The sequence below is a fragment of the Phascolarctos cinereus genome, unplaced genomic scaffold (genome assembly GCF_003287225.1).
Source record: "Phascolarctos cinereus isolate Bilbo 61053 unplaced genomic scaffold, phaCin_HiC Scaffold_9;HRSCAF=440, whole genome shotgun sequence".
Lineage (NCBI taxonomy): Eukaryota > Metazoa > Chordata > Mammalia > Diprotodontia > Phascolarctidae > Phascolarctos > Phascolarctos cinereus.
The window spans coordinates 153,033,672-153,054,748 of NW_027556402.1; the positions used below are offsets into that span (position 1 = coordinate 153,033,672).

Consider the following 21,077-nt stretch of genomic DNA (forward strand, 5'->3'; position numbering starts at 1 on the left):
ATCTATCTATCTATGCAGTCCCCCTGCCCCCAACAGTTTCATTATCTGCTTTATCTTCATGCACAGGAATTCAGTGTAGTATGATGAAAAGAGCACTGAATTAACTGGATATTAGGGTCATAATCTTGGATCTTTTGCACCCTAACTGTATTACCTGGGACATGTCACTTAGTGTCTCTGTGCCTCCTAGGTCCTAGAAAAAGAGAGGGCCAAACTAGCTGCTATGTGATCTTCATTTTCATCTAGAAAAAGCTATTATTCTATATTGAACTCTGGTTTTTCCTCTACCTGAAATGCTCTCCCTCCTGACTTCCTTCACTTCCTAATCAAAATCCTACTTTCTGTTGGAAGCCTTTCTCAATCCCTCTTAATTCTAGTGTCTTCCCTCTGTTTATTATTTCCTATTTATCCTGTTATGTAGCTTATTTGTACATAGTTGTTTATGTATTGTCTTCCCCCATTAGATAATGAGCTCTTCAAAAACAGGGATTGTTTTTTGCCTCTCTTTATATTCCCAGTGTTTATATTATTGACTAACTCATTGGCATTGTCTCAGTAGAGGACACTGTGCTGGTTACTGAAGAATAGGACATGGACCCTGCCATACAGGGACTTAGTTCTGCACCTGTACTGTGAGGAAATGACATAGTGTAACCGAGGAAGGTGATGGCTTAAGATAGAGAAATCCTTCATGGAGCTGAATTTGAGATGTAAATTAACATACTAGAGTTTTGTTGCTGAAGTGGAAAATCTATCATCAATGACCCTGGTCTTCAAGGTGCTTCTGTGGTCAGTATAAAAAGACAGAAGAGATCAGTATGCGTATTTCTTCCACAATGGGAAACAGATCTCTATTTCATGAGGACAAAGCCCTCATGAATAAAAAGAAATGAAGAGCTTTGGGGAGGACTGACTCAAAGGACAAGATCTGGTAGGGGATCTCTCAGGATGAGAGGGAAGCCCAAGAAATTCTATGCTTAGGTCTCCTCTACACTGGCAAAAAATACCCGTTCTTCTCCAAACCATCTTTCACATTGCAGTGAATCTTCCACATGCACTGTGCTCATCATGTTACTCCCTCAAAATCATTACCTGCAGTCTCCCTAGTCTGGCGTTCAGGGCCCTCCAACCTACCTTTCTAGATTTGTCACATTTTCTTCCCCTCACATATTGTATGCTCCAGTGAAGTTATATCAATCACATTCTTCCCTTCTTCTATGCCTTTGTTTGTTTTGTCACCTATGCCTGATGTGGGTACAATGGAAAGAATATTGGCTTTAAAGTCAGTAAGCCAGGGTTCAAATCCAAGTAACTTTATCTCATTCAACCTGAGGTTCCTCATCAGTAAAATAAGGGGAATGAACCAGACACAATATCTATGGTCCCTTGTAGCTCTAGCTCTCTGATCCTATTGAAAAGCCCCATGAGTCTATACTTTTCCAAGGGGCCTTAGTTCTGGGGATGCCTGGAATCTAAAGAAAGGGCTCAGCCTTTTTCCTTTTTTATCTCTGGTTCAATACTCCAAGCCCTCCCTGGTACCCCAAAGTAGACCTCTGGGTATAATTTCTTAAACAAAACTTAGGCTGGGCTCTCTTTTAAAGGCATTGACAAGGGTCCATTATACTGTAGAATGGTACTCAGTTAAAGTAAAAAGAAAAAGAGGTACTCGATTTCAAATGAACTGCATGAAACACAAAAGACACATAAAGTACATCTTGACAGATACTTAAAATGTTATTCAATTACCCTTCACTCCTATTATCCTTTCCCAGGAAATTGATATTAAGAACGTCAAAACCTGAAACACTCTGTGGGACTGCTGAACAGCTCTTTCCTACTCAGTTTGGCTTTGCACTGGCAGAACAACTCAAGGTCCATATTTTCAGGCCAGGGCATCAGTTGCAGTAAGTATAAGGAGCAATTCCTGAAGGGCAGCTGGCACAACTAAAGAACCCAGAAATCCTTGAAAACCCAAAGTAGCTATCCTGTAACATGTGCTTAAGGAAAGCAATCCAAAGCAGTAGAGGGAACCAGGGAACATAGGTCTAGTCTCATGTGCTCATTGCCATGTGTAGGTAGTTGCTGGCTATAGGAAGGGGAAGGAGAATTCCTTTCAATATCTCACTGGGAGGGAGGCAAGGGAGATTCCAAGCTACATGGCTCAAAAGAAAGGAAGAGACTGAGAGTAGACTTTGTTTTCCCTCTAGTACCCACAGAGTGGAAGGCTTTTTCTGCTCAGTGCCCAATCCTCTTCGATGCTTTACTCTTTCACAGGGTGCCATGACACATATTTCATTGGAGGTTGCCCAATCTTGGGGCCACCAGAAGAAACCAGAGTGTTAGCTTCACTTCGAAGCAAGTGCCCTGGCCAGAAGAAATTACTTGCCCCTGACTACAGAGATTTTACCCTTCCTTCAAGCCCCATCTCAAATAGGCAGTTAGGTGGTACATCGGATATCGTGCAGGACCTAGACAGTCAGCATGAATTGGGTTGAAATCTTGCCTCAGACACTCTCTGGTTGTGTAACCTTGGCCAAGTTGCTTAACCTTTCTGGTCTTCAATTTCTTAATCTGTAAAATTGTGATGATGATAATATGTACTTCACAGGGTTGTTGTGAGAATGAAATGCATTAATTTATCAAAAACACTTTGCAAACCTTAAAGTACTATGCAAATGCTAGCATTTTTAATATTGTTGCTATAGCTATTATTCAGTCTCCTCCCAAAAGCCTTCCCTGATGCCTCCCACTGGAAGGGATCTATTTATCCCTGAGAGTGCTTTCTCATAGCGCTTTTGTAAACATCTCCTTTGCATGAATTCTCTACATTGTAATTATTTGTGTATGTTCATGACATCTTCTCTACTTGACTATACCTTGAGAGTATAGCTATATTTTACTCGTCCTTGAACCCACTAGTACAGTGCCCTGCAATCTCATCGACGTGGTTATTCCCTCCAATGATGTACAGCATATTGTACCTGGGAGACTCTTGTATATGTCTTTCTATAAACCCACTGGGATTTTTCCTCCTATCCTAATGTGCTGGAAGTCCTCCACTAGGTCTCAACATTTTATTGATATCAAATACTCAGGCTCTCACCCTTGCTTTTGCCAGAATGCTGGCTTAACTTCTGCTCCAGTCATATTCTATTTCTACATGATTCTTTATTTGAAATGAATTGAGGCCGGCTCATATGCATCATGCACATCTGCATTGATCTCTGGTTATCCCCCAATGGAAGTATTCCAGGCGTGTTGTTCCTTGACTCATAACCATATAATATCTTCTATTGTTTTTAAAGGCAGACCTTTGTTCAGGAAGAAGCATGTGGTCGTTAAGAGAACTGCACTTAATATTTGTTGGTTTGGTTTTACTGTTAGTCTGATTTCATTACTGTGGGGAGTTCTCAGTGAGGAAATTCCATTTACCAATTAAGATTGGCATTTTCTTGGCAATCTTTACTCTTGTACAGTTGCTTGAGTCACTGAGAAGGTAAGTGACTTTTGCTTAGTTTCATCTGTTATTCAGAAGAGGTGAAACAGGCCCAGGTCTTCATAGTTTTGAGGTAAGCTCTCTATGCACTCTCTATGATATGTTGCAAATGAACATATCATTTTATTGATTTAAATTCTCTAATTTCTTAGATTCCAAATTGTTTTCCATTTCAGAATGCATCAGCATAATTTTTATCTTTCAATGCCTTGAATGAATACAGTTTATTAAACGTTCACTAAATTACATGCGTGCATACATATGCATATATGTATACATATCTACACACATACACACATATATACTTACATATACATATATATTTGTAAAAAGTTTAGCACATAGTAGATGCTATATAAATGCTTATTCCTCTCTCTTCCCCCACTAAGTTCTGTGGATACATCTAAAACAGTGAAATATTCATTGCTATCAAGGATTCTACATTCCAATGCGCAGGTGGGAAGACAACAAATAGGAGTGATAGTCAGATAAGTTGTATTTGTCCTGGAAAGGCACAGGGGTGGTTAGTGAGTTACAGGTGAATTCATAATTGACATACCCTTTCCATAAGCAGTGGTAGCAATGCATCCAGGCAGTGCTCCAATATACATCAATGATGGTAGTATAATGAATCCCCTAAATTACATGAGGCTGCCCTGTATTTGACTTTCTTATCCAAATAGCAAATAATTCTGTTAGTCTTTTGTGATGTTAATAGCAAGAACACACGTAGATTATTTTTATATGAGCTACATAGGACTAAAAGCGAAGAATTCATTCATTTGAATCCTGTGCTCTTAGCACCACATGTAGAGTTATTGAAGGTACATCACACTGACAGCATATTCTATTACGAATGCTGCTTAAATTACATGTTTTTTTTACATTAGTGCTTTTTATATCAAAGCTATATCTTGTAATTGAGAAGAGTTTACCAGAAAAAAATTTAAAGTGCAAGCTGTGCCCTGAAATAGGCATTTTGATTGATCTACAGATAAAATGTTACCAATAAGATAAGGTCTTCTCATCGCGTAATGGCCCCATTACTATCATATCACAATTCTTCATATTCAATGCACAAGACTATAATATCAGAACAGGAGATTGATGTTACTGCCACTGTTGAAATATTAGGTTTGGACTATAGTTCACTCTGTGGTGACATGTAAAGTTCAAGGCATCACAGCTCTGACAAGATTTGCTCATTATTTAATTAGGCACTGAAAGCTCTCAGCAGAAATTCCTGGACCTATGACAGAATCATTGCTGATCAAGAGGTACACGTCATTCAAAGGGTCAGTTTTAAAGGTGCCACATAACACAATTTTAATTTCAGTAGTCTGCAAATGGCAGCCTATTTCGGCTCTTGAATCCACAGAGTAACACACCAAGGGTTCTACTTCTCCCTGTTCACATCCCTTTTTGTTCTCACTACGCATATTTAAGCATTCTATAAAGATGCAGCCCAGGAGGTAGCCTGGTAGAGTGAAAAGATTACTGAATTTAGAGTCAATGAGCCTGGGTGTGAATCCAAGGTCTATTACTTGGCAAAACTGTATGGAGTTGAGCAAATCATTTCACCTTTCTTGACATCAATTTCTTTTCTGTGAAATGGGGATTGAAGGGAGGATACAGCTAGGTCCCATTAGGGTAAAGTGGTGGTGTTATTCAAATTTATATTTCATGGCCCCATTGGACTGGAACCAATTATCAATTTGCCTGATTATAATTTCCAATACTACCAACTCAAATACATGAGGCTACTTCATGAGATTCTTCGTTTGGACTAATTGGGACCTAATTGTACTTAGAATAGTCACCTACCAAGGGTATCATAAAAATTGAATGAAATATTGGATATGGAGCATCTTATAAGTAAGCACTAGTTGTGAACAGTTGTTACAGATGAAATTTTAGATAGACAATTTCTCTTAAATTTTACTTTTTACTTAGGTAATGTCAGCATATTTAATGTAAATTGGGAATTGCTTGATAGAACAACAGTGAGTGAGGAGGAACTGAAGTACATGGAATCTAATCTGTTTTTTTAACAGGACTCTCTTTAATAGCATTTAAAGGAAGTGATCATCTAGCCTTGGCTTAAAGACCTCAAATGAAGTCAAATGAGGGGAGATGCACTATCTCCTAAGACAATTTTCTCTGCTTTTGGACTACTTTGTTAGGAGATTTTTCCCAATATCTACCATAAACTTGGCTTTTCAGTAGCCATTCATTTTTCCCACACTCCCAGCTGAGGGGAAACAGTTTCCTCATGTGTAGCATGGGGGCATTGAACTAGATAAACTCTAAGGAATCCTCTCTTCTCCAGAATAAACATCTCTAGTTCCTTGAAGTGATCCACTTGGTCTTGATGTACTTTATCATCCCTGCCATCCTTTAGAATTTCTCTAAATCAGAAGGTTTTTTTTAAATAATTTTTTTCTTTATTTCTCTTTCTCCTTCTCCTTCTGGCAACATGGAAATTTTTTTTTAATTTTTTTTTTCCATATGCTTTTGAGTTGAAAATTTTTCTCCCTTCCCCCCCCCAAGACAGTGCACAATCTGATAAAGGCTATACGTTTACATTCCTATTAAACATATTTTCACATTAGTGAAGTTGTAAGTAAAAATTAAAACCAATATGAGGACCCATCAGAAAGATGAAACAAAACTCAACAGAAGGTAAAAATAAGTGAGAGTGATTCGACTTCTCTAGTTCTTTCTTTGGATGTGGACAGCATTTTCCTTCCCGAGTCCTCTGGAGATGTCTTAGATCCTCATAATGCTGAGAACGGTTCAGTTTAACATTCTTAGTCATTGCATAACGTGGCTGCTGTTGTGTACAAAGTCCTCTTGGTTCTGCTCACTTCACTCAGCATCAGACCATATAAGTCTTCCCAGGTTTTTCTGAAGTCAGCCTGTTCATCATTTCTTCTAGCACAATAGTATTCCATTACATTCATATACCACAACTTGCTCAGCCATTCCCCAATTGATGGGCATTCTCTCAATTTCCAATTCTTTGCCACCACAAAAAGAGCTGCTATGTATATTTTTGTACATGTGGGTCCTTTTCCCATTTGTTTGATCTCTTTGGGATATAGCCCTAGAAGTGCTATTGCTGGATCAAAGGGTATGCACATTTTTGTATCCCTTTGGGCATAGTTCCAAATTGTTCTCCAAAATGGTTGGATCATTTCACAACTCCACCAACAATGTATTAGTGTTCCAATTTTCCCACATCCTCTCCAACATTTATCATTTTCCTGTTTTGTCATGTTGGCCAATCTGATAGGTGTGATGTGGTACCTCAGAGTTGTTTTGATTTGCATTTCTCTAATCAATAATGATTTAGAGCATTTTTTCATATGACTATAGATGGCTTTAATTTCTTCATCTGAGAACTGTCTGTTCATATCCTTTGACCATTTATCAATTGGGGAATGGCTTGTGTTCTTATAAATTTGTCTTAATTCTCTATATATTTTAGAAATGAGGCCTTTATCAGAAAGACTGGTTATAAAAATTCTTTCCCAATTTTCTACCTTCCTTCTAATCTTAGTTGCATTGGCTTTGTTTGTGCAAAAACTTTTCAGTTTCATGTAATATTATTTCATTGTCTATGGTGCCTTTTAGCAGGATGTAGTTTCCTTCCTTATCTCTTTTGATTAGATCTATTTTTGCTTTTGCTTTATCAGAGATCAGAGATACTTCAGCTGATGTATAATATATTCTGCTCCAGCCTTTTACCTTTACCCTGTGTGTGTCACTCTTTTTCAAATGTGTTTCCTGTAAACAACATATTGTAGGTTTATGGTTTTTAATCCATTCTGCAATCCGTTTCCATTTTATGGGAGAGTTCATCCATTCACATTCACAGTTATGATTACTATCTGTGTTTTTTTCTCCATCCTTTCCCCCATTTATGCTTTTCTTTCTCCTTTTTCCTTTCCCCTTCACTAGTGTTTTGCTTTTGACCACCGCCTCCTTCAGTCCCTTCCCCCTTTTATTATCCCTTTCCCTTTTCTTCCCCTTTAGTCTTACTGCTGCTTCCCTCCCTTCTTTCCCCCCTCCCTTTTCTTTCCCTTTTCCCTCCTACTGCCTATAGGGCAAGTTAGATTTCTATACCTAACTGATTATATTATGCCCTTCTTGAGCCTAATCTGATGAGAGTAAGGTTCAAACAATGCTCCCCCCCTTCTTTCCCTCTGCTGTAATAGGATTTTGTGTCTTTTCCTGTAATGTAATTTACCCTTGTCTGCCTCCTCCTTTCTCAGTACCTTTTCTAAGATTAGATTGATCCACTTATTTGGATCCATTTAACCCACTTGATTAGATTTTTTTTTATCATTACATCAAAGTCAACTAATATCCACCCTCTTTATGTATACTCCTTTAACAAGGTGTAATAACAATACAGTTCTCAAGGGTTGCAAGTCTCATATTCCCTTGTAGGGGTTTAAACACCCCCCCCTTATTAACAACATATTGTATCCTTCTGTCCCATTTACCTTTTTAAGTCCTTCTTGAGTCCTGTACTTGAAGATCAAATTTTTTGTTGAGCTCTGGTCTTTTTATCAGGAAAGTTTGGAAGTCTCCTATTTCGTTGAATATCCACCTCCTCCCTTGAAAAATGATGCTCATTTTTGCTGGGTAATTGATCCTTGGCTGCATTCCAAGCTCCTTTGCCTTACAGAATATCATGTTCCATGCCCTGCGGTCTTTTAATGTAGAAGCTGCAAGGTCCTGTGTAATCCTGACTGTGGTTCCATGATATTTAAATTCTTTCTTTCTGGCTGCTTGCAGCACCTTCTCTTTCATCTGGTAATTTTGGAATTTTGCTATTATATTTCTTGGCATTGTCAATTTGGGATCTCTTTCAGGTGGTGATCAGTGGATTCTTTCTATGGTTATTTTCCCTTCTGGTTCTAGGACTTCTGGGCAGTTTTCCTTTATGATTTCCTGAAAGATACTGTCCAGGCTCTTTTTTTCATCATGATTTTCAGGTAGTCCAATAATTTTTAAATTGTCTCTCCTGAGTCGATTTTCCAGGTCGGTTGTTTTACTGATGAGGTATTTTACATTTTCATCATTTTTTCATTTTTTTGTTTCTGTTTGACTGATTCTTGCTCTCTCATAGAGACATTAGTTTCCATTTGTCCAATTCTAGTTTTTAACAGATTGTTTTCTTCTGTTAGTTTTTGTACTTCCTTCTTCAACTGGCCAATTGTGTTTTTTAGGGACTTGTTTTCTTCAGTGTATTTTTTTTTCCAACTGGCCAATTGTATTTTTGAAGGACTCTTTTACCTCTCTCATTTGACTATTAAAATCCTTCTTGAGCTCTTCTAAGAAGGCTTTTTGGGCTTCAGACCAGTTCATATTCCCTTTTGTTGTTGCAGATGTGGGTTTGTTGACAATGTTGTCCTCTTCAGAATTTCTGTCTTGATCTTCACTCTTCTCATAATATGAATCTATGGTACATTTCTTTTTACTCATGGTGTTTCTTTATTCCCTGGCCTTTAAAGAGATTGAGCTCTCCTGCTGGGGAACAGAGGGTACTGACCCAAGCTTCTTGTGTTGGGAGCCTAGGTCTTGGTCACTGGCTTTGTGTGCTGGGGCCTCTTATGTTGGCAATTGGAGGCTGTAGGTTTCTGGCAGCTTACCTAGTGTTGGGCTGGAATCAGCAAGGCTGGAACTTTCAGGCAATTCTAGGTTGCCTGCTTTTCCTTTCCTTTAGCTTTCTTCTGCTCCTTTTAGATGGCTGCTGCAGGATGTTTATCTGCCTGGGGCCCCCTGCAGTGTTTTCTCCCTGTTTCTGCTAATGCACGGGAGATTCCTTTGGGTGGATTGCGAGACTCCTGGTGGTTTTCTGAGCTGGTTTCCACCAGTTCCCCCTGCCCTCACTGATGCACTCAGAGGTCCAGGTGTTGGTGTTTGCCTGCTCTACCACCTGGGCTTCAGGGCTCCTACAGCTCACCTGGTGTTGGGTTGGAATCAGCAAGATCGGGGCTTTAGGAAGCCTTTAGGTTGTTTTCTTCACCTCCTTTCAGATGAATGCCGCAGGATACTAATCCGCCTGGGGCCCCCTGTTTTTGCTGAGGCACTGGGAGACCCGTTTGCTGGGCTACTGCACTGCTGCTCCTTGTCTTTCTTCTAGTTCAGCTGTTCCTCTAAATCAGAAGTTCTTAACCTAGGATCCATGAACTATTTCCCTCCCTCCATTATTTCTCTTTTTCCTTTCTTTTAAAAACATTTTGTGAACCATGTGTTAAGATAATTAATTTCTTTTACAATGTATTTTTAATGCATTTCATTTTTTTTTTCTGAGATGGGCTCCATTGGCTTCATCAGACTGACAAAGAAAAGGTTGAGTCTTTGTTTCAGACCACAAATATCCTTCTTTGAACATGTCATCCACAAATCATACAGTACTCCAGATGTTATCTGATCAGTGCAGATTACAGTGGAAGCACCATTTTCCTTTTTCTGAACCCTATTCTTTTCTTAAAATCATGCTCACATTGAGCTAGTAGGCCACTAAAATTTCCGTTTGTACATTTTAAGTTGGTTTTTTTTGGAACCTAAGCATAAGACATTATATTTGTTCCTGTTAGATTACATCCTATCAGATTTAAGTTAATATACTAGTCTGTTAATATCTTTTTGAATCTTAATTCTGTTTTCCAGTGAGTTGGCTGCCCTTCACAGATTTCTGTTATCTGCAAATTTGGTAAGCATTTTATCTATGCCGTTATACAAATCACTGGTAAAAATGTTAAACTGCACTTAGCTAGGACACTCCATTGAAGACACCTTCCAAGTTGACCTCAAATAAATAATTACTCATTAAACCACTTCCAATATCCATTATTGCATGTATTCCTGAACAACCCTTCTCACACATGGGCTCCCCTAAAAAGCTACCTCTAGTTTGAGATATTCTCAAATACACTCAGTACTACAGCTCATAATGTGTTTTACTTTTACTAGACACTTAGGAGCCACATTACTTTAAAGAGGACACATTTAATCAAACAGCATAGCAAATAAAGAGATAAGAAAAGATTCCCTCTCTGTGTATGCATGGGATATGCTCTCCCACATTACCAGTGGTGGAGTGTATGTGAACACACAAACACAGACAAACACACCACTTGTGCCCCAGTCCAGTAAACATACACAAAGGGACACAAGCACGAAGGCCAAACCCTGTAGCCAGGCTGTACAACTGGGCAAGACAACTCACACACCCACAGTATTGTTGGGGCATAGATGTCCATTGTCTTTTGGGAATCCTGTCTCAGCAGTTTTCTAGATGCATTCCTCTACTTATTATTACTTACCAGGTAGCTCCTTCCTGTAAGCCTCTGGCCTTCATCTCTTCAGAGTCACTCTGTTGGCTATACAGGCTCACTCTTCTAGAATGCAGTAATGAATAGATGGTCTTAATAGGTGAAGGATGATAGTCCTTTTGAAACAGCCAGAGGTAATGAATCATTATACTCTACCAAGGTATTGCCTCATTTCCCAAAGAAAAAGCTGGAAATGATGCTCCCAGACTAACTCTTTTCTTTTAACTCCCTGTTTCTGGTACTGAATCTCAGTCCATTGTCCTAGATATCTATTTGACTTAGTGTTAGAAATTCCCAAGATCCTCTCTGACTTTGTGTGGAAACACATTTGAACCAGAGCAAAGACAGGCAATAGAGACAAGGTTACTATCCTTAATCCCCCGACCTTATGTCTTCTTTGTGTATTTACCTCAGCATTAAAAACCCCTGTCTACTTGCTACACACACACACACACACACACACACACACGAAAACAATGAAAGTCTTTGTATAACATAAGGGGACATGAGGTAGATGTTAATATATGGAAATAAAAAAAATAAATTATTCAAAGATGTATCCATGTGCACACACATTCTGTGATTCAATCTGCCGTTTTTCTCTCAACTTATCCTGACAGAACCTGTATTTGAGAAAGCCATGTAGGCTATTTACCATTATCATCTTCTATAGGTGCTTTGCAGAAACCAGTTTAATAAATAATTCCTGAATTTTGACAGGGATTAAAGTGAAATTCACCAGTGTATAATTTGCAAGTTCTACTCTCTTCTTTCTTTTGAAAATCATAATGTTCATCTTTCTCTGGTCCCATGGCACTTATCTCATTCTCTACTCTCTTTCACAGGTTTGGGCTTCAATAGTTATGCCTCTTGGTTCAAACAGACTTCTCAGATGTATAGCTGATGGAGTCAAAGAAAATAACGTGATTTTCTACCCAATTATGGTTGGCTTGATCAGTAAGAATAAAAATAAAACTTTAGCAGAATTCTTCACTGGGAAAGAAACATAGGCAAAATCAATATGGAAAGTTTGTCTAATCTTTAATTATTACTGATGAATCTAAGATCAATGTCTTGAGTAAAGCTATTATTTTAACTTATCCTCAATATTTTTACTTTTGGAAGGAAGTCTTCCTCAGATATATTTTTAGATTCATTGATAAAATTTTTGGGCTTTAGGGCACCTTGATTTTAAAAACACTTGTAGGGTTTTTTCCTACTCTATGTTTAATTCCCTTGATTAGAAAGCTCAACCTGCTTATATCTTAACCAGTTCCCTGCTCTCTGTTTCCCTCATACCCAAGCAGTATGATATTACTGGTCTGTCTGAAACTCCATGATTTTTTTCCACACTCAGAAATTAGTTCTTATGGGTGACTAGCATAATTCTTTTTTATAGTAGGTCTCAATAAATATTATTTGGTATAATTTTCCTATACCTGAGTAGTTTATTCAAAGCCTCTCTTGCCAGCTAGGAGGCACAGTGATAGTGCTGGGCTTTTGAGTCAAAAAGATGTGAGTTCAAATCCCACCTCAGATACTTACTAGCTTTGTGACCTCAGTCTTCCTTAACACCTCCAAGGATTATTGTCAGGACAAAGTGAGAAAAAATTTGTATAGGCATCTGACACATACTGGTGGTTGTCCTTCATTCTTAGAGATGACCACCATATTAGAGTCAAGTTACAGTGTATGTGACTGTGGCTGATCAGACCAATACAAGCTCAGAATTCTCCAGCACAGGTCAGGCGCAAATAGTCCACATGAACATTTGTGGAGGATTTTCTAAATTTGTGTGTCTCGAGCACTTCTTTTGGGCTACTTCAGTTATGTTTTGCTCATAGGGGGCACACCATGCTGGGCAGTCCTGTGCCAGTGTCTCCTATGTCACACAATTCCAAAGTTAAGAGAGACTTAAGAGTGCCCTTATATCACTTTTTCTGACCATCATGTGAGTGCTTGCCCTGTGTTAGTGCAAGTGAATTGGATTATAGTGGGGGAGGGTTGTGCAAAGTCACCAGCCTCTCTTTTTCCTCCAGAGCCATCTGGGTCCATTGACCAGATATAGATCAGGACATCCAGAGATGGCCCAGGGTGCAGTGGGAGACCTTGGCCTTTTAAAGCTAAGGTCTTTCCAAGTTCTCATTGTGCTTGAGTCAATGCCCATTCAGTGATTAGGGCTTTTTAAGAAGTGAAACAAGGGATGACCATTTTAATAAAACAAAACGAAGCAAAACAACAAAAACTTGACTCAACAACGAAAAAGCACAACAAAAAACTCAAACTGGGAGGGAGAGACCCTCAGGTTTGTTTGTGGCCAGAAGAAAAAGAATTACAGTTTACATTCACTCTGAGCCATCAAGGTCCAAAAAATACCCATTAAGTGGTGCTTGGACAGGGAGTTATGATTGGCCAATCAATGAGAGCTAGAGTAAATTGAATTTCAGGCATGGTCTCTAAGAAAGAAATCTAGCCAATAAATCCCACGATATCAAAGTAGGCTTCAGCTGTCAAAATTTACCTTCCTTTGGGCAGAGTACCTTTATGTAAAGGCATGACACCCCATGTAGGGAGAGGATGATTAGGGAACGAAGGAGTTGCCCAACTGGAACTGGCCAGCTGGGTCCCCATTGGGTGGCTTGTACTATTCATAGGCTGTGCTTTGTCCTTTGTTCTCAAAAGAACCATGACATCAGGGAGATGATGCCATGACTTGCAAGTGAATTGGACTAGTGAAGGAGGGTTGTGCAAAGTCGTCTTCACTTTCTCTTCCAGAACCATCTGGGTATATATGTATGTATAAAAGATTTGCCCAGATGAGGTGTTTGCATGACTGGATTATGTCTACTGTGTATATGCAGACAGAATGAGTAAAGATGGAAGTCAGACAATTTAGAGAAGAATCATTAGAAAATTAATTAGGTTGGGGTACCACATTTTAAGAGAGACAGCGACAAATTAGCATGTGTACACAGAAGGTTGACTGGGATGGTAAAGTTTCTAGGTAGCATGTCCTGTGAGGAATGATTGAAGGAGCCAGGAATATTTAATCTGAAGCAGAGATGATTGAGATTTGCTGTCTGCTTCTATTTACAGAGCCTCCATGTGAGATAAAGATTAGACTTATTCTATTAATCTCTAGAGGTAGAAGTAGGACAAATGGAGAAAAAAAAATTCAACAGTAGAGAAGCTAAAAATACTATTGTATTTTGTGATGCAATGATAATATGTAATTATGTGACAGGAAGAATATCATTATCCCTTAGTAAATGAAAAAACTGATTAAGTGACTTGTATATGGTCACAAAACTATTAAGTTTCAGAGTAACGTTTTGAACGTAGAAATCCTGACTCCATGTCCTGTGGTCAGTGATCCATACCACACAATAGTGAAGTTACTCAGGAATGAAAGTATAAAAAGAGGCTAGACAATAGACAGCAGTTATCTCTTCAAAGATATTAAGCGTTGAGTAGGAAATGGTAGAGTAGTTACTCTCCAGGGTCCTTCTATTTTCAAAGCTAATCAGTTTTAATGATACAGGTTTCTGATGAAATGAGCCTTTTTGACTAAAATTAACTACCAAGTTTATTTATATTTTGTTTTTATTACAATGACATCACTACTTGTATACCTAGTCTGCCTAGTGGGTATACTCTTATAAATCACAAAAGCAGACTTTAGGAAAGTGCCATCCTGTGGGGTCTTGGTCAAGTCATTTCTCTGCTCTGGATTTTGACTGTAAAATGAACGAATTGGCTGCGTTGATCACTGAAGTCCACTTCAGGCTTTAAAGCATCTGATGCTAAGATTTCTTAAAGATCGCCTGTAAAATGACAGTTCATTCTTATCTACATTAGTTAGCATTTCAGCTAATAGGCACCTTCCCCTGACAATTGTTGGACCCAGCTTGGTAACACTAGGAAACCAGGCAGTGAAGTTTCCTGAATATTGGAAATGTCTTCTATTCTTCACTGCTCCTGTTCTCTATGAAACTCTTTCCCCATCCCCCACTCCCCAACCCCTCCCGTCTTTGATATCACCAGATTCTAACTGTGGCTTCAGGCATTTGCTTGGTATTTTATAATAGGCCCAGATAATTTTTTTGTCAGCATGTTTTTATGTTAGTATAAATTTGTTCTATATAGCATATTATAATAGCCCCTCCACCTCTATATTTATAAAGTACTCTTCCTCCCCGAGACACTCTGCATGTTCAGACAATATCTCATTAATCCTCACCAAGCACCATCTAGGTATTAGTAGCAACATTTTATAGTCGGGGAATAAGCAATCCTAAATTTGTACTCACAGACTTGAAAGCTGGATAAATCAGGTTCTCATGGCAAATGTGCCTCAGAATAAGAAGGATATTTTGAGATGGTGAATCCTTTTACAAATGATGAAGAAAATCCAAACCATACCGACAATGAAAATAAGTGATAAATTCAAAACCATAGGAATGAGAAAATGGGGAGAGACATTTGAGGTGCAGCACTGGGAGCCCATGAAACTGAAGGCTTGGTTATATACAAGGGAAAAAATCCAAGAGGTATTATTGTGTCACAATAAGGCCCATCTGCAATGCTCAGGAATAATCTGAAGTATCTTCTGTATTCAGTTCCAAACACTTTTTTTTATATGCTAGTAATTTCTGAGAGTATAAATGGATGCATGACAATTTATTTCAGAGATGTTTAGTTGGATTCATCAGATACCATGATATATAGGGCAGATAGGATCAATTTAAAAAATTGGTTTTCCTCCCCTCATATGTAAGCATAAGGTGTCCTTTTCTTCCTCTAAAGAGAAGAGTATGATGTAGTAGATAGTATACTGAACTTGGGAACCTGGAATTTGAGTCACATAAGAAGAGAGTTGACAGGAGACATAAAATGATTTAAGTTGCTTGAACCCAGGCCTTCCCAACTCTAAAACCTAGCCTCAGATATTTACTAGGTATATGACTATGGGCAAGCCAATTCTCTCAGCCTTAGTTCCCTTTTCCCTATTTGTTTTGTGGACAATGATAGGCCCCTATCTCACTGAATTTCGAGGACAAAGTTTTGTGGGGACAGTGTAATAAAACAGATGCTCAGTAAATCAACTATTTTTATTAGTAAAGCCTGAAATGAGGGTCAAGTGGAACTCATTCAATAGAAATGATTTTCAGAGGCAGCCTCAAGAATGAGATAAATTGCCATGTCCTTACTACTCATCCTCTCCCCTTTCCTTGTCACTTACTTTCTGATACTGGCTCTATTGAAGATAAATTCACCTGTTTGGATTATGGGCATTAGCTATGACTGCCTTCATCTTTCTAGACACAGGAAAAAGAAAAATCTGCTCCCTTGGCATTGTACTAATTCCCAAAGTAGTTAGATATGCTTTCGTCAGTTGTATTACTCATCCCTTTCAACTTTTGAAATATCCTCTGTTTCCTCAATGATGCTTTACCTCAAACTCTCTTGTTTTGAAATTACTCTATAATATGACATGCACATTATTCCTTCCTTTTTATCTGGGATAGTGACTCACCAATCGAAGGTTCTTGTCATAGTTCTCTTTGGTGTTTTAAATTGCACTTGTCTTTAAGCAAACAAATATTAATATAGTAACAACTATAATCTTCAGTTTGTTGGATTGGGTACTAAAGAGTAGGAGATGAGTTGTAGAAGGTGCAATATCCTGTCTGTCCTCCAAAAGGTTACAATTTAGTTGGAGAGATAAGACTTCACTATCTCTAAATAATCTCATTCTACTCTTAGTAAATCAGTTCCATTCAGCAAACATTATTAAGCACTTTTTATGTATGGAGTGCTCAGAGTTATGGAAATATGGATAAAACAGAGACCACCCCTCCAGTATTTATCATGTAGTAATATGTTATGACATAGATAAAAAATTATTTTGGGGAGAAAGGGACGAAATCTGAACCTGGGATTTTAGTCATTTTAAATCCCCAAACTCCCTTTACTGATGCACATCAGAAATTCTTCTATAGTTTATAGAGCTGGAGAGTTAACTGGATTAAGTTACTTGCCCCTAGTCACAAAGCTCGTATGAGTCAAAGGCAGGGAGGTTGAACTCAGGCCTTCCTAGCTACAAGACTTTCCCTTTACCTACCATGGCATATTGTCTCTTGACTAAAAAAAAAGTCAAAATAATACTAGAAGAATGCATGTGAGAGGTTTAAGTAAAGTGTTATTTGAGATCTAGTAGTATCCCAGGATAGTAAATATAGGAGAGGGAAATCTTTCTGGAAAAGGCAGCAAGAATTAAAGGGGCAGAAATGAAAGCCTTGGTGTTCTGGGCATAGTGAACAACATGGAAGCAAGAAAGTGGGGTACCTTGCAAGCATTTCTGTTCAGCTGGAGTTTAGTGTTTATAAAAAGAAGGATCACTAAATCTTTGATTGAGAAAGGAATTTTAGAGAACAAACATTCCAACCTGTATAGAAATCTGTTTGATAGCCAACTCAACAAGCAGTCATTCCTGAATGGGGAATGTGTGATATGAGATAATGATAGAAATATAGACCCATATCAAATTGTAGAAGCATTGGATACCAGACCAAGTTGTCTTAATTTTATTTAATAGACAAATGAGAGCTATTGAAAGGTTTTGAACAGAGAAATGAAGTGATCAGATCCATGCACAAATATGTTATATTAGGCAGGGTGCTTTATGAAGGATTGATTGGGGGGGGGGCAGAGTGAAGCACAGAGTTAGGAAGCCCGAAGAGGAAGCTTTTCTAATAGTCCAGGTAAATGATAATAAAGTAACAACTGTGGGAATAAAGAGTAGATAATATATCTGAGAGATATTCTAGAGAAAGTTTGACAGGATTGGTGCCTAATATATTGTAAGAGTCAATGAAGAGAGAAGAGTCAAAGAGAACAGTTTTTCATTCATGGAAGGTTTGGTGAGTGGGGAGCCACTGACAGAAAAGACAAATCTACCTCCCCAGTATATTTCATTGCTATTTTCCCTTTTTTCCACTTCTACTTGCCTCTATTTACTTTCTGTTTAGGCTTTTGTAATAACTTCCTGCCTCCATTGTCTCTTATCTTTAAACCAAGTCTTATACACAGATCATCATGTCTGCTACAAATCCTACAGTGGCTCCCAAGTGTCTGACAAATAGTATTAACATTCCTTAGTGTAGCATTTAACTGCTTTAAAATATCACCTTTTAAAAGTTGTATTGGTATATCCTTCCCCCAGCATTCAGAATCCACCCTTGCAATTGAGAAAAACAGAACAAATCCAACCAACACAGAAACCTATCTGTCTGCACCTGCCACAGTTGGCACCCACCCTTCATTTAATTGCAAGCTCTTTGAGGACAGGGACTATTTTTGTCTTTCTTTGTATCCTCAGCATGGTACCTATCACATAATGGCCTTTAATAAATGCTTATTGACTTGACTAGAGGTGAAAGAAGTGTCACTTGTCCTAATATCATCTGTCCTCTGGAATTTATCATTAATGTAAATTCAGTTGCAATTTTTAAAATGCTGTCATTTGTATTCCAATAATTGAAAATGCTGTTGTCCTGTTTCTATTTTCTTCAGTTTTCATCATTTTATACATATACTTAGGTTTCTCTGAATTCTTCATAAATTGTTCAGCCATTCCCCAAACAATATGCACTCACTTTTTCCCAGGTTTTGTTACCACAAAAGTGCTGTTATGAATTTTTTGTTCTTTGTGGGACCTATCTTTTTGTCATTGATTTTTTTGTACTGACTGCCCAGTAGGGAATTGCTAGATCAAAGGGCATGAACAGTCTAGTAACTTTTTTCTTGCAGAATTCCAAATTGTTTTCAAAAATGGTTGAAAGAATCCTTAATTATACCAATGTTACATTAATGTGTTACCCTGTCTTCCCATCATTATTTCATACTCTTTATCTTTATCTACTCTACACTCTAGTCAAACTGAATTATTCACTGTCTTTTAGTCACAGGTCATATTTTCCCACTTCCATATCTTTGCTCATGCTTGAAATGTCCATTCCCTCATCTCTACCTGTTGAATTCCTACCCACCCTCTTATATAATATCCTCCCTGATCTTTCCAACCATCAATGACCTACTCATTTAGAACACCTCTCAGAAGCATTCATCATTTATCACTATATGTTATGTCTGTTGTGTTTGTATCTTCTCTTAGACTATAAGCTCTAGGTGGATAAGGACCCTATATTATCTAACATTTCTCTGTGTCCTGGTACAAATTTTCTGAGTTAAACTCTCTAAAATATAAAGTGATGAGAATTATTTTGGTCCATGAGTTGTGGAGTCACCTGAACAGATAATCAAGAAAAGATAACTAGCAATGTAGCAGTGAATGCCCCATGAGTGGTACAAACAATTTGTGCTCTGGGATTTCAGAGGAGGGAGAGATTAACTTATTGCTGATCAGGGCTGATCTCACAGAGGAGACGGCATTTGATCATGAGCAGATTGTAGCAAAGGGAGAAAATGGTTGTGGACTATCCTCAGGACATAATGAAAACAAAATGGCAATGTATCTTAGAAATCAATGAGCAGAAGAGAAAATTGTGATTGTTAAAACATTTTCCCTTCTCAAACCATATTTCAAAAAATCAAAAATCCCCTTCGAGAATCTTGTCAGTGAAGAGGAAAAAAAAAAGCAGCATGAATGAGCTTAACATTTTCTCACATGAGTACCTGAAAACAATGGCATAGGATGAGAAGTTTTGGAGAGACTGCCATCTGCCCAGGTGGAGGGAATATCCAGCACTGATGAGATTTTGGTTCCAGATGTTAAAGTGCTTATTACAAAATTCTCTTTCATAGGTTCCAACTTAAATTTCACCATCCTTGCCCAAAAATGAAAGCAAGTCTCATGCATATGATCATAGATATAGTCTCACAAGGGATATTAGAAGTCATCCAATTCAACCCTTTTATTTTGCAGGGAGAGGGAGGTTGTGACTTACTCAAGATTATATGGGGAACAAGAGGCACAGACAGTATTCAAACCCAGATCTTAACTGCCATTTAAATGTTGGAGTTTTACTGATTGGGCATGTAAAGAAGACCTTAGTATTCATCTACCCTCAACCCCTGCACTCCAGACACACAAATTCTACCTGATATATATATATATATATATATATATATATATATATATATATAAAATTTTTTTTTCTCTTTTTGAGATAAGCTGCTTATTGCTTAGAGACATGTGGTTCTAATCTTTAAGATAGATTGGTTCATTCAATTCAAGCACCACATAACCATTCACATGCCATTGAGTTTAGCACTATTAAAGGGTAATCTCTCCTCTGGGAATTGTGTCTATTGCAGCCACATTATCCACACAGAGTCTTTTTTATCATCACTAGGCAGGTAAGGAGATTAAAATAAAAGGGTTTGTCAAGTGTGCAGTTGCACAAAGAGGCTTCGTTTGGAAATGACCCTGCATTATAGTCCAAAATAAACAAGCATCCAAATGAACAGGTCTGTTCAGCGTAACACCAGTTAGAAGGATCACATATTGCTTTAGAAGGCATCATGCGTGTTGATAAGGTAGAGATCTGCCCCTCGCTGCCTAAATGATCCAGGGGAAGGTAGAGTGGAGGCATTTTTGTCTTTTTTATTGGAGCATAATAAAACCTAATGGAATAAATCTAGAATCATATCTTGCCCAGCTTTTATAATCCCTTGTCCATTTTTAAGATACTCTCCATTTCCTTTATTTTCTCTGGTGTAATGCTTTTATTATTGCTTTTAATCTGCAAATTTTTGTAGCTCAGAATGGGAGAAAATGTTATTTCTTTTTTTTTGTCTTCTGTAAGTCTCTTTTCTGAGCAATGAAATGGACATTGTTTATCCCTGTTGAATCTACATACTACAATTTAGCTTTGGCTCAGACAATGGCTATTATTCAATACATAGGGTCGTGTGCATCTTCAGTTGACAATGTATATATATCACATTTTACGTAGTCAATTGTAAGCTGCTGAAAAGGAGTTTTGTTTTGTTTTCATATAATCAGTGCCCCCTATAAGATAGTATATCTAGCAAGTACTTAACAAATTTGGAAAAGCTGTTTCCAAAATAGTTGATGTCTTGAATTCTATCATTGTATTTTCCCACTCTGGTGTTCTAACTACTGTTGAGATTTAGGAGAAAGCTGAAGGTGTAGTCATACACTGAGCATGTCTGTCTGGTTTAATGGAAAGAACATAGTGTCT

General features: G+C 38.0%; 1 protein-coding gene and 1 long non-coding RNA gene across 2 annotated transcripts in view; one reads left to right on the forward strand and one right to left on the reverse strand.

Annotated features, from left to right (window-relative positions):
* Positions 1–21,077, forward strand: part of KCTD8 (potassium channel tetramerization domain containing 8) — a 273,035-nt gene that overhangs the window by 244,222 nt on the left and 7,736 nt on the right. The gene's annotated exons all lie outside the window — the stretch shown is intronic.
* Positions 1,143–15,333, reverse strand: LOC110211498 (uncharacterized). The gene is made up of 3 exons (XR_002325419.2): positions 15,159–15,333; positions 10,840–10,914; positions 1,143–1,245 (listed from the first exon to the last, which is right to left on the reverse strand). It is a non-coding gene; the product is annotated as an uncharacterized LOC110211498 (long non-coding RNA).